The 14,210-nt window shown below is 38.0% G+C and overlaps 1 protein-coding gene across 11 annotated transcripts in view; it reads right to left on the reverse strand.

Moving 5' to 3' along the window:
• LOC133839263 (acetylcholine receptor subunit alpha-like) overlaps positions 1 to 14,210 on the reverse strand; it is a 108,087-nt gene that overhangs the window by 82,152 nt on the left and 11,725 nt on the right. The gene's annotated exons all lie outside the window — the stretch shown is intronic.

The raw sequence follows: 14,210 nt of genomic DNA on the forward strand, positions 1-14,210 counted from the left end.
CCCCTAGTAAGTAGGCGTTTTTGCCCATACAAAAGTATTTCTTTAATAACATAACTTCTACAATTTTTATCTGATCGCAACCAAATTCAGAAATCATAACTACTACAGAAATTATTGTATATACCAAAATTCGTAGCTCTAGCTCTAAAATTACACTTGTTATTCGATTTTTTTGATTTGCGGGGGTGGAAGTGGGCGTGGCAAAAATTTGAAACAAACTTGATCTGCGTGCAAACATAACAAATGCTGTCGAAAAAAAAAAATTATAGCTCTATCTCTTACGGGTAGAAGGGTATTATAACTTTGTGCCGAAAGGAAATGTATGTAACAGGAGGCATCTCCGACCCTATAAAGTATATATATTCTTGATCAGCGTCAACAGCCGAGACGATATAGCCATGTCCGTTTTATTCAAACTTTATTTTTATTTGAGAAGCATATGTTGAGTGGGGATTGATTTCCAAAGAATTTAGTACGTAAGGATGTTAATGATGGACATTCTAATAGTAAGTGTGTAAGAGTTATTGGTGAATTGTCTTGGCAGAGATTGCAAAAGGAGGTGTTGTTTGCCTTTAGTAAATTAGTTGCAAGAGTGTGTCCGAGTCTGATTCTTAGGTATTTCACTTAACGACTTCTTGGGATTTCGGCATGACTCATTCTTCTAATGAAATAGTTGGGGCTTGAAGTGTTATTGTTAGTAAGTCGATACCATAAGGATGTATCAGTGAGGTGAGTCTATTAAGTTTAGTGATAAGATTTTTTTTAGGAGGCGGCTAGGGTGCGGCTGCAAGCACGAAGCCGACAAGGATGGGGGTACAAAGCTCAAAACCCAAGATGGTGAATCTCATGTCGCCAGCGATCATGGGTATCACAGGATTCCGCACTTATTTCATTGTAGCCACACGATCTTTGATTGATCAGATCAGATCGCTTGAATGGCAAAGCTCAAGAATTGGAAGTGAGTTCCCCTGTTAACAAATTTGGAGAGGATATTCCTTCTCAACACTTCATTACCATTTCCTAGAACCGCTGATACGATGTAATAAAAAGATTTTGGGAAGGCTGAGAAACCAGAGCAACACTAAAAATAATGCCAAGAATATAATAAGGAAGCGAGCCCCCAAGTTATTGAATTCGAGGAGTCCTCCCGGTATGCTTTCGAAAGCGCAAGGGTTTATACTCCATGTGTTAAGGCGAGCGCATTGTAGGTGAGTGGCACACTCTCCGCTCCGCCGACCGAAAAGCACTCAATGCTTTTCGCTCACCCGCAATGCGCTCACGCACAAGAAAGCACTCAAGATCTAAGCTCTCAACTAATCTCTCTCCCACATCTCTCCACCTCAGAGCTTTGCAAGGGCTTGGCGCTAGATCAGCGAAATGCCGTCAGCATTTTGCTATGCCAGTGTCAACTTACACTTTTTGTAAAGCGGTCATAGTTAACAACCCACCCCTCTGTGCGATCTTGTATAATAACCCGAAAGTTCAAATATATGTATATGTATATGTATATAAATCATCATCATCATCATCCTATACTTCTCCAGCGATTCGCAGATAAGTACCACAAATCGTTTCTCCTTTCTTTCCTTCCCACGGTTGTCCGCCCCTTTAAGTCCCGCCATCTTTTTTGCATGGTGAAAATATACATATACTACTATTTGGAAATTCTTTTTCTTTTTTCGGGCGACCTTTTTCCTTCCCATTCAATTGCTGTTTTTGATTTTTTGAATTCCAACACATATATTTTTCCACCAATTGTGTACGTATGTATGCATGTGTCTTTTCGCAAGTGCAAGTGCAATTATAGTGAAAAGTGCAATTATATTAAAAAAAAACCATTAAAAGTGCAAACATAGACACTTGGCCCTCGCTTAACACTGACTCTTTTAGCACGAATTCGGTCTTACACGGTTACAAATTTGCTCCCAACCCCCTTTTAACACGCTAAATACCTCGTTCTTACACGATTTTTTGAAAAGGATCCACCAAAAGAGAAAACATGTCGAAACAAACTGGCTTAAACTATAAATACCACCAAAAACATTTCAAATTTGATATGAATGATGATCTCTTTACTCTCTCTTTACTTTTTAACATTTTTAGATTTCTATAAACTTTAACCTGATAATTAATTATATGAAGCAACTTTTTGAATTTAATATCAACATTTAATTTTCAAAAAATGAATGTTATGCATTTATAAAAGGCATATGCATAATAACTTTTGGTTAATTTTGAACAAATGCATGAAACTTTAATAAAAACAGACCAAATTTGAACAACAAAAATTTTTTTTTGCAGCCAATTTTGAATTTTGCGAACGTAACCCCTTATTTTATACTAAATCCATGTTTCGCTTAACACGAGGATTTCTAGGAACGTAATCCCCGTGTTAAGCAACTTCCAAGCGTATTGTGTACTACATATATACACATATGAACAAATAACTCCGATCCAAGCTGTGTAGTGTGCAAGCAGTTCTTATTTCTTTTCGTTTGTTCGATTTACATACATATGTCGGGAAACAATAAATTCAGGGAAGCACAGAATTGTTGCGAAGTTCTACATTTAGGGAAGCACAGAATTGGTGCGAAGTTCTAAGTTCGGGGAAGTACAGAATTCATGCGAAAGGCATAGCAGCAGAGACGGTGGCAGTCTCTGCTGGTGAGTGAGGTCCGTTGACGAGTTACCGAAAGTCGTGAGATAGAGACTTAAGTCACAATGGATGAAATTACTGGTCTTCCGACACATACATAATTGTATGTCACAATAATCGCCGGGATTGAAACATACACACACACACACACTTTTTGCATTCTCTCTTGTTCGCAAGCGCACCGACTTGCATCAGCACTTGCTCTCTCTCAAAAATTTTGAGTCAAAATACATATGTACATGCGTGCACTTCGTCTGCTCAAACGTTTGGCAGCGCAGTGCAGGGCCTGTCCATATATTACGTAATCACGTTTTCTGCGATTTTTGACCCCCTCCCCCCTGGTAATCAAAAGTTATCATTTGATAAATACCCTCCCCCACCATAACAATGATTACGTAATCACAAAAAAAGAAAAATATGAAAATTTGTTCTTTTAATCTGTATTTTCAAAAGGAGATTCCAGCCAATCTTTAATATTTTTTATTTTTGGAAGTTGGCTTGTCAAAATCTCTTTATATCCGCAGGTGTCATTTTCTTCAAGCCATTCGAGGTCTTCACATCCTTCGTATGACTGAATTACTAGGCATTCTCCCTATCGCCGTCACACCACACGGTAAAGGGGTTTCTTTGATTTCCAATCGAAGCTTACAGCTACATTTATATGAATTATTGCATTCGGTACATACCAACAGAGTAATCGGCGCTGAACCAATTTTTGAATAAATACTTTAAACAACATTATTTTTCTAAAATGATTACGTAATCATTGTCTAAGACCCCTCCCTCCCATGTAATCAAACATAATCATTTCCTTGACCCCCTCCCACCCCCTAAGTGATTACGAAATATATGGACAGCCCCTGCAGACATACATACATACATATGTATATATTACTTTGCATGCTGTAACAGCGTGCACATTGTGCACTGCACAAGCACTTCTCCAAGTAAAGGAATATATTGGCAGGGCAGCGGTAGTCGCACTCGGCATACCCTACCTTTTTTCAAGTTACATATATATTCTGAAATCTTTGGAATCAGGACCGGCTACCCCTGCCTCAAAAACTTCATTTCTGCAATCAGCATACCAAGAACTGAACATGGCTCAGAATCATCAATTGCCAGAGCAGCCAAAAATCAGCTTCGAAGCTATGATATGGAGCCTACAACAAAGCCTTACGGAATTTATGTCATTTATGCGCACAACTATGCAAGATTTAATGCGAAACCAAAATCTATTGATTCAAATACTGGTTTCACAACAATCCAAATAATGACTTCCCTACGGATATCTACGTGGAACGCTAACGGCGTTTCGCAGCACAAACTTGAGTTAGCTCAATTCCTGCTCGACAATCAAATCGACGTAATACTACTTTCAGAAACACACCTTATAAACAAATACAATTTTCAACTAAGAGGATATTCGTTCTACGGAACAAATCATCCAGATGGTAAACACATGGTGGGACTTTAATTTTAATCAGAAGCCATATTAAGCACCACTATCATAACAAATTTGCTAAAAACTACCTATAGGTCACATCTATAAATATACAATTAAATACTGGCAACCAACTTACACTAGCCGCCGTATACTGCCCCCCTCGCTTTACTATAGCTGAAGATGAGTTTACGCAGTTTTTCAACTCACTAGGAGACCACTTCATAGCAGCAGGAGACTACAATGCCAAGCACCCTCACTGGGGATCTAGTCTCGTGACTCCAAAAGGAAAGCAGCTCTCTAATGCAATTATCAACGCCAAGAACAATCTCGACTCTGTTTCTTCTGGCACACCAACATACTGGCCGGCCCAAAGAAACTACCCGATTTAATAGACTTTGCGATTACCAAAAACATTCCAAAAAATCTGATAAGCGCCGAATGCCTTTCGGATCTTTCATCTGATCACTCGCCTATTCTGTTTATGCTACTCATCGGAACATTGGAACAATCACTAAAATTGACCTCACAGAAAACCAATAGGGTTAAGAAAGTACAGAAAGTATATTAGCTCACATATTGAGCTAAGTCCTCATCTCAACAATGAAGGCGACGTAGACAGCTTTGTTAACTCACTGGAGTCTCAAACTATAAATACACAACGCAATCAAAAGAAGACAAATCTACAAATCGATCAGCTCGTCCTCGAAAAGCGACGCTTACGTCGAGAGTGGCAATTCCACAGATCGCGATCTGCTAAGCAAAGTTTAAAACATGCCTCACGTGAACTTACTAAATCTCTACATCAAGAAGAAGCATATGTTCACCGCCCCTACATAGAGCAATCGTGATGCCTATTAGACATGACTTGATCGTCTCGGCTATTGACGCTGATCAAGAATATATATACTTTATAGTGTCGGAGAATGCCTCCTTCTACCTGTTACATACAGGTGGCTGGGCGCGCAGTGATGCAGACAGAGCCAGCACGTTTGCCAACCACCTTAAAGATGTATTCCAACCAAATCCTGCCACGAGTGCGACTTCCCAAATGAGCCTCAGCTTCAACATGAGCCAATCGAATTTCGCCCAAATGAAATCGTTTGCACTATAACCCAGCTTTTCAATGCCATCGCAAAACTTGGCCACTATCCAGTGAGATGGAAAAAGTAAATTATAATAATGATAGCAAATCCGGGAAAAGACCACACAATCCCCACATCGTATAGACCTATAAGCTTACTTTCATGCTTATCTAAACTCTTTAAAAAATACGTCTTGACTCGGATAAACACATTCCTAAGACTCCAGGAAGGAATCCCGTTGGGTTTCCTGAAAAGCACGGAACAATTGAGCAGGTCAACCGGATAACATCAGAAATTCGGAACGCGTTTGACGAACGAGAGTACTGTACTGACATATTCTTAGATGTGTGTCAAGCATATGATACGAGTTTGGCTACAAGCTTTTAGAGTCTTACCATTACGATAGAAAATTTGTTGTGAGATGCAACACCGCTATATCTGAAGATTTCACTGTTGGAGCTGGAGTTCCCCCAAGGTAGCGTGCTAGGTAGGGCCAGCACTATACGTCCTCTACACGGCAGCACAGTCAGCCGCTCAAAATGCCCGAGGCAAGCAACTGCGCAGCTAGCTCTTCATATGGTCGATGTTGAAAAATGGCTATCAAATTGGAGAATTAAAGTGAACGAACAAAAATGCAAGCACGTTACATTTACCTTGAACAGGCAAAACGGCCCGCCTCTAACGTTAAACAACACTCTGCTCCCGCAAGCAAACGAAGTGACATACCTAGGAGTACAGCGCCGTCACATTGAAGCCAATAGAACACACCTAAAGCTAAAAGCCAGCAGCCTTCATTGGCTTATCAACGCTCGGTCTCCCCTTAGCCTTGAATACAAAGTCTTGCTGTATAACTCGGTACTAAAACCTATATGGATGTACGGCTCCCAGTTATGGGGGAATGCCAGCAATAGCAATATTGACATAGTCCAGCGAGCTCAGTCGAAGATCTTGAGAACCATCACCGGGGCACCGTGGTACGTTCGCAACGAAAATATACAACGCGACTTAAACATTCTACCAGTCAAAGAAGTGATCGCAGAACAGAAGGAAAGGTACCTTACCAAGCTATTGATGCACCCTAACCACCTGGCGACAGGTCTAACAAGGTTGAGCAACCAATCACATCTTTGAAGCAATGACTCACCCAACCAGCGACCGACTAGAGGGACGCGCAACCAAAATGCAGTCTTAGTTAAATTTTAATGTTAAGATTCGTAAACTTATTGTTAGTCTCAAAATGAAGAAGATTTAATAAATAAAAACAAAGTTTAAAAAAAAATATATATATATTCTGTGTTTTTACCTTAAGAGCAAATCTCAGCTCAAATGTCTGTCTATGGGCTTTAGCATATTGTGAGTTTAGTTTTTAAAGACTTAAATAAAAATAAAGTAGTCGTATTAAGTAAACACCGCGAACATTAAACATACACAGACACACACATCTCTACATGTGTGTGCAAGTAACGCGTGGTGGTCGTTGTGATTTGCTTGTACTCTGTTTCCAGTGCAAGCAAATTTCGGCAGAGACACACGTACATATGTACATACAGTGCATAATCAGTTTGTTTTTCCTCCAAGTCACTGCCGGCAAGCTCACGCGTATTTTACAGTGAGTCGTGTAAAACCGCGACCACCTCTGTTTAATTACGCGCAAGACAACTTATATCGTTATTTTTTTAATATTATGTACTTATCCAACAGCAATAAAAACAATTAGAAACATTGTCGTTTTTTTCCGGGTGTTGTTTTTTCTAGCTTCTTGTTTTTTTGGTATTTTTGTGCGTTTCTTGTTTTTTGATCGTTTTTTCGGCGAACATTTCTTATTTTCCGTTACGGGAAAAATTCCCGTCCCCTTATTTTTGCGTCCTTTGCCTGTGTCCGCTACAGTATTTTTTTGTATTTTTAATTTTTTGTTTGCTACGCTCTTTATCATTATCACTATCTGGTTCAATTTCAGGCAAAAAAAAAAAACAATTTTCCATTTGGTATTTTTTGGTATATTTTATTATTTTTCGGGTTTGAGATGATAAAGGAATATCTTTGCTCGAAAAATAAAATTAGTATACAGTAAAGAATTAATTTTAAAACACATAAAAAGTTGACATCCAGGTATAGAAAAACAATCCTTGTCGGACTGTAAGAGCGCCCAGTCAGTTTTCATCCTCCTTGCGTGAGTCCGTAGCATGTCATCGGGCAACCCCGATAAAATCCGTGCCCTCTACTAGCACCGCTAGAACTTCTGTCAGCCCCCCTTTACCCAAGTCCAAGAAGGAGTCGGCTCTTCGTGCATCTAGCACATCGCCAATTCTTTCGTAATCTAAAAGGGAGGTCTCCGCACGGTCAGGTTGTGCTTTGCCCGCTTCTGGCACCAGGCTTGCAGTCCAATCCAAGCCGCTGATCTTGTTCACACAGCATCCGTCCGATCCTAAGACCAAGGTTCCTTCCGTCCCGTTGCCTCGACTCCCAATTATCACTCGCTCTCAGGGAAGGATGACACAAAATTTAGTAGAGACAGCGTTGACGAAATTCATCGCCGCGACTGATCGTATCAGTCACTTTGCGGCGAAAGTCAACAATCCTACGGCTGATTGCCCGTCCCTATACAGGTGCCAAGTCCGACGGGACCAGATGCGTGCCTTGCGGGGAAAAGTCGAGAAAGAGTATGAGGCTTGCTCTTGCGTCATGTCTGAAGAGATGACGACAGAGGAGATCCCTACGATTAAGGCCAAATATGAACTGAAAGCACTGCTATGCTGTCTATGAGCAGTGTGCAGCTCAGTTAGATGAGCAAATAGCCAATACATCCCAGGCGCTCACCCTCCTTACACCCGTACACTTAATATGGCGCAGCCAGTACAGTCGATGATGGCGCCTCTGCCCGATAATCTTTATAAGTATCTAGCACATCGCCAATTCTTTCGTAATCTAAAAGGGAGGTCTCCGCACGGTCACTTAATTGGTCTACTTTGGACCTCTATTTGTGGTAGCCGGTCGTCAGAAGGAGAAGAAGTGAATTGTCTTGTTTACATGCCTGACAACAAGAGCGATTCGTCTGGAGATGGAATACGACATGTCGATGGATGCCTGCATAATTGCAATGCACTATGGGCAAAAAGTCGCAAAGTGCGGCATTTTTACATTTTTTTTGTGTTCGGTATTAATAAATTGACTTTATTTTTTGAATTAGAATACTTCAAATATACTGAAACATATTTTTAAAAAATTTTAGACTTCGCTGGTATTTTGTTATTCGTTCATATTTAAAGACTATGATCTGGCCACTCTAAAAAAAGAATTTGGCGCGAAAGTTTATTATTTTATCTGTGAGTTTTATCTTCAAATTGTAAATTAAACAAAAAAGCTTAGATATGGAATTTAATCGTCAAGGTATGTAATATTAATTATTGGCACTAAATTTTTAGTACATGTGTTATGTTGTCCCATCGTACAATGTGTTGTTGGTATGTTTTTAGGCCGCTGCTAACAAATGTATCTGTGTTTCTGTGGAGTGTAACTCGTGCGTCTAGGCCGGTCGAGGCAATATTAAAGCTGAATGTTATTAACCAAACTGTTAACAATCAAATAGTGGTTAATATTTTTGCCCGATTTACGGCAATACTCAATGTTGCAGTTGCAGTTACATTCTTACATTCAACGTTGCTTGATGTTTGGAGCGACAACAACCGCCAACAAGCTGCTGTGCAGCAGTTTGTTTTACAAAATATTGATGAGGCTGAATTAAGTGATCTCCAGCAAAACATAATAAAAGATAAGCTCAGGGTATTCTTTGGATTTATTACCACTAATTTGCCAAAATGCAACAGAATGCTCGACCGTTTCAAAGAAAAGCATGCGCAATGGCTCGCATCATCTTTAAAAATTGAGTTTTTTTAAAGATGATATTCCACGCGACAAGTCTGGTCGCAAACACTTGACATACATTGAGGCAGGACCAAGGTTAAGGCGAAAATTGGCATCTGATCTGGTCCATAAAAGTGAAGATTGCATGCCACTGTTGTTGCATGCAACTTCTACATTGGCCAAAAAGTTGAAAACTGGCGACACTTCTCCTCTACTGCAAAAAGCATTGAATAAAGATAATATAGCTGGTATAACGAACCAATTTAAGCAGAAAGAGGTGACAGTAATAAGTCCTGAAAATGCTTTAGCCTTTTTAATTGAAAACAATTTAACAAAACGACAATACATTAACATAAATGCCATAAGTAAGCTCCATGGATGCGATATTTATCCCCCCTTATTCGGAATTACAAAAATGAAATTGAAATGCAGACCAGAACAAGATTTAATAACTTATTCTGAATATAAAGTTAAAGTATCACTTCAGAATTTATTGAATCATTCTGTTGACCACATATTTGAAATGCAGAAAGACGTAATTACTCATTCGCAAGCAACGCATTGCAAATTAATGGTCAGCTACGGTTTTGATGGCTCAACAGGTCAAATTATATATAAACAGCGATTTCACACGGATCAGCCTGTTGGATTGGATCAGTCACTGTTTGTAACTACAATACAATTACTTTAAAATTAATAGATTCCAAAAATCAAATTATTTGGTTAAATCCATCTCCTCAATCGGTCAGATTCTGCCGACCCCTGAAAATGGAATTTATTAAGGAAACAACTGATCTTATAAAAAATGAAAAAACGGATTTGGACGAGCAAATAAAAATCCACACCTATACTTTCGGAGAGCAAAAAATAATAGTAAAATATGAAGCATATATACCTATATGTTGAAACTTATGATTGGTATCCAATGTCACCGACTGTGCATAAAGTATTGGTACATGGGCACCAAATAATGGAAACCTCTGTACTTCTTCTAGGAGCTCTCGGTGAAAATGCGACAGAAGATCCCAAATTGTACAAACGCGATATGTTTTCTCATGCAAGAAAAAACAGTCGGCTGAATACTATATCAGATGTGTTTAATAGAGCATTGGATTCCTCTGACCCACTGCTTTCAACCATAAATCTAAAGGAACGCCAAAGACTAAATTACAAAAAAAGGCTGCCAAGAGATGTTATAGCTCTTTTGGAATCTCCTGACATTGAGCTTCCAACAACAGGGGCATGTGTAGACCATAATGTTGAGCAGGTAGAAGAAGTCGCAGATAATGAATTTGAAATACTCGGGCTGGATTCCCTGGAGTTGGAGGAAGAGCTTTGGGAAGAATAAATTATTAACTGGGCATCAAGGTATGGAGACACAAAACTTAATATTGGGCTCTAACTAATTTTTAATTTAATTTTTCAGGTATCCATATCAACTTTATAATGCAAATTTGTTAAAAATATATTAATCAAAAGTATTTAATACAATTTTATTAAATATATTACATTAAAATATTAAAAAAAAAAAATTTTAGGAAAAAAATCGAAAATTGCAATTTTATGGTAAGGTGGGAGGGAGGGAAGGCGTGGTCCAATTTGAAAAAAAAATCTGAAATTCTATCAAATTTCATGTTTCTATCTTCAAAAATGGTAAAAATGCCGCAATTCGGGGATTTTTGCCCATAGCGCAATGGAAAGAATTTCATTGTGGCCAACCGAGAGACTAAGATATTCGACTAAGTCTTCGAGCTGGAGAAGATTCAAGAAGAATTGGACCGCTGCGAGCGGCTGTTTCGGGTGAAAAAAAACAAATCAAGCAAAAATTAGCAATTTAATAAATTATGCACCTGAGGGCATTCAATATATATAAATTTCATTTATTATTCATCAAATGACTCTACTTATATCCGTTTTACGTCACAATAAGCAACTTGCTCTGCATTGCAGAGTCTGCAACTATCATACATTTTCATTTCTATACAAAGTGGCATTTTACTTAAAAATTTTTTATGACTGTCTATTTCTTTCGGCTTTGGTTTTTTTTTTCAAGAATAACAGAAAAATTGGAATTTATTTTATGGTGCCAAATTTTGCAAGTAAAATAACCAGCCGATTTCCATCGATATCGCACTTTTTTCAATGAATATATCAAAATATTAGCCAATATTACGGCCATTGAATCATTGCCGCATTACCAATGATGCAGCTCCATTAGACAGCTCTCTATTACACACAGCCGCTTATGGAATGATGCGGCAGAAGGTTCTTCTAAACGGAAATAATTATTATCTATGATGCGAATCAGTCTAAACAGTATATTACTTGCAACAATACATCGAAAAATGTTTAGGATTATGGAATGATGCGGCAGAAGGTTCTTCTAAACGGAAATAATTATTATCTATGATGCGAATCAGTCTAAACAGTATATTACTTGCAACAATACATCGAAAAATGTTTAGGATTACTTTGCGTTTTGCTTTATATTTGATTTTCATAAGATTCCACACAAGGAATTTAACATGGGACCGACAAACGACGGTTTCATAGCGTAAAGCAATATCTCGGCTGTTGAAACTGATGTAAAATATTTATACTTTATGAGTTCGGACATGCCTTGTACATATATTTCATGTATACCCTCATACCCTAACGGTAACAGTATTTTTTTTTTAATTTTAAAACTTTAAAACAAAAAGACAATTTTTATTGACTAATAACTACGTTAGATTGTGAGATTTGATCTCACGCATTTCTGCACACTCTGCGTATTCTTAGAATTTAATTAATATCAATTGATGATATATCCAAATTAATTAAATCTATTATGTCACTCTTAGTAGCAAACAGTCGTGCTCTGATTGTACATCAAATCAACAATTTTGTTTTATTTTGACCAACTGGTGTTGTTCTTAAACTTTCTTAATCCTAATCCTAAACTTTTATAGCACATATGTAGTATTATTAATGTTGGCGCAGTTTGTATATTTTAAGAGAGCGCAATAATGCATTCGCCTCGCTTCACCACATTAGTTAAGCTAGGCTTACAAAGTGAATTAACATTTAAAGTAAAATCAGTTCGAAATCAGATGTTACTTCGAGTCGCCATCTCGTTTTGTTTTTTCGGACGTAACACCAACAATTAGGTCCAACTCTCGTTGGCGAAAAAAGCGATAATCCAAGCACAAAAACACATTCATTATTACTTTTTCAATAAGTGCATTTTCGATTTTGTTTGCAACGGTTCTGTTTATGCTTACATATGTCTCTTTGCTCATTATCGCGAAGCGTGTTCCGATGCTTACACAGGCAATTGAATGAGCACACTGCTCGCTCGATCCTTTTACTGCCTACGCTGTAGCCATCGAACCACATTCGGCGACAGCGACGAGACGCTGACACCCCGTAATAACTGTACTTGACAAAGCGACAAAATGCAGACAACCAATCACAGCGCAAATAGAGGATGATGTAATGCATACACACTCTCAATTATGCACTTATCAATGTGCCGATACGCACTTGCAACTACGCAGTGTTAATGTGCCGACACGAGATGCTGCATTACTCCCTCTCCGACACGGCCATTCTGACATATACACGTTCTCGTGTCTATAATGACTATCTTCCAACTTTCTATTTTTATTTAATACTTAAGAAAAACTTAGCCAAATAATCTCAAATTCATATAATCTTTCATAACATAACTTTACTTCTATTTTTAACATGTCGTAAGTTATTTGAAAATATTGCAGTAATATTATACAATAGATACATAACTAAACTTGTATTAGCCAACATTTCAATCTAATGCTGGGCTTCACAAATTCATCAACCACATTGCTCGTACATCGCCCAACTCTTGGCTTCACGAATTCATCAACCATATTTCTAAAGCAACCCTCGTCCATCGCCATTCACATGACTTCACCAACACTCTTGTGTTTCAACAGACTTTGTTCTTTATAATTTACATCAAGCTCATCTGAAATTTGCACATATTATAACATTCGCAAACTTTCATGTGGATAATTGTAACATCTATTGTTCTGTTTAGACTTTAACACGTATCTGGCTCCGTCCATTATCTCGACACCCAAAATAGGTCCTTTGAACCTTCGATTGCTGTCTGTTGCTGTTTTTAAGCAACACAAAATCTCCCACACAGAACCTAACTTTCTTAGCCATATTTTTTTTTTTATCAGATTTTGTCTTCTCATATCTAGTGACCTCTTCCATGTTCTTAGTAACACATTAGAAATTCTATTTTCTTTAAATTTGGATGTATCTCCCCCGCTTTTTTTCATAACCAAGTTAATCTCAAGAAAAACACTTTGAAATGTTAAATGAGAATCCTGCCTTCACGACAACGTCTAATACAAGTTGCAATGGCTCATAAGCTTCTTCCTTCGATACAAGATTTTGAGTATTGCTTTAGTAATGTTCAAATATTCAAACTTCTTTTTATTTTTATAATTACCTAGCATTTTAGTTTCAATCTTATCAGAATTAGTAGGTTGAACGGTTTCACAAACGTTCACAACTTTAGTTTAAATAATCTTAAAATTATTATTGATCCAACATTTTTCTGCCAAATAAAATATTATTTTTCATACTTTTGACCGGTACTATATGAAACAAAACAACCAAAGAATTACCATCAATAATGATATTGGTTCAGCTTGTGCGGAACTGTAAGTATTGGCATTACCTATTTCCTTTAAAGGGATAACGCCTCTTACCAACTAACTTATTAGAAACGCTTTCTATATATAATGAGCACTCAGCTTCAAATCAAATGTAATTGGAAATCTCTCACCCGAATACAGGATGGCTCACAGCTCCACTCTTTTTTCCACTCATACTCCCTATCCGGTATTATGCACTTTTTTTTGACAAGTAGTGGCAATGTGTCCTGGATCCTGACATCTATAGTTAGTAACATTTGCCCTTCCATGTCGAGCCTGCTCTGATCGCCACTCCTTTCCAGTTGCCGGAACTTGAACACTCATTTCAGTTTTAGAGTCTTGCTTTTTATGACTAAGTTTTCCACACTGATAAAATTTTTTGTTTAAAATTTTTGATCGGAATTCTGATTTAGCCATTTTTTGCATAGTGATATCACGCAGCGACTCGCAAGAACAGGCAAGCTTTCACCATT

Source organism: Drosophila sulfurigaster, chromosome 2R, assembly GCF_023558435.1.
Source record: "Drosophila sulfurigaster albostrigata strain 15112-1811.04 chromosome 2R, ASM2355843v2, whole genome shotgun sequence".
Lineage (NCBI taxonomy): Eukaryota > Metazoa > Arthropoda > Insecta > Diptera > Drosophilidae > Drosophila > Drosophila sulfurigaster.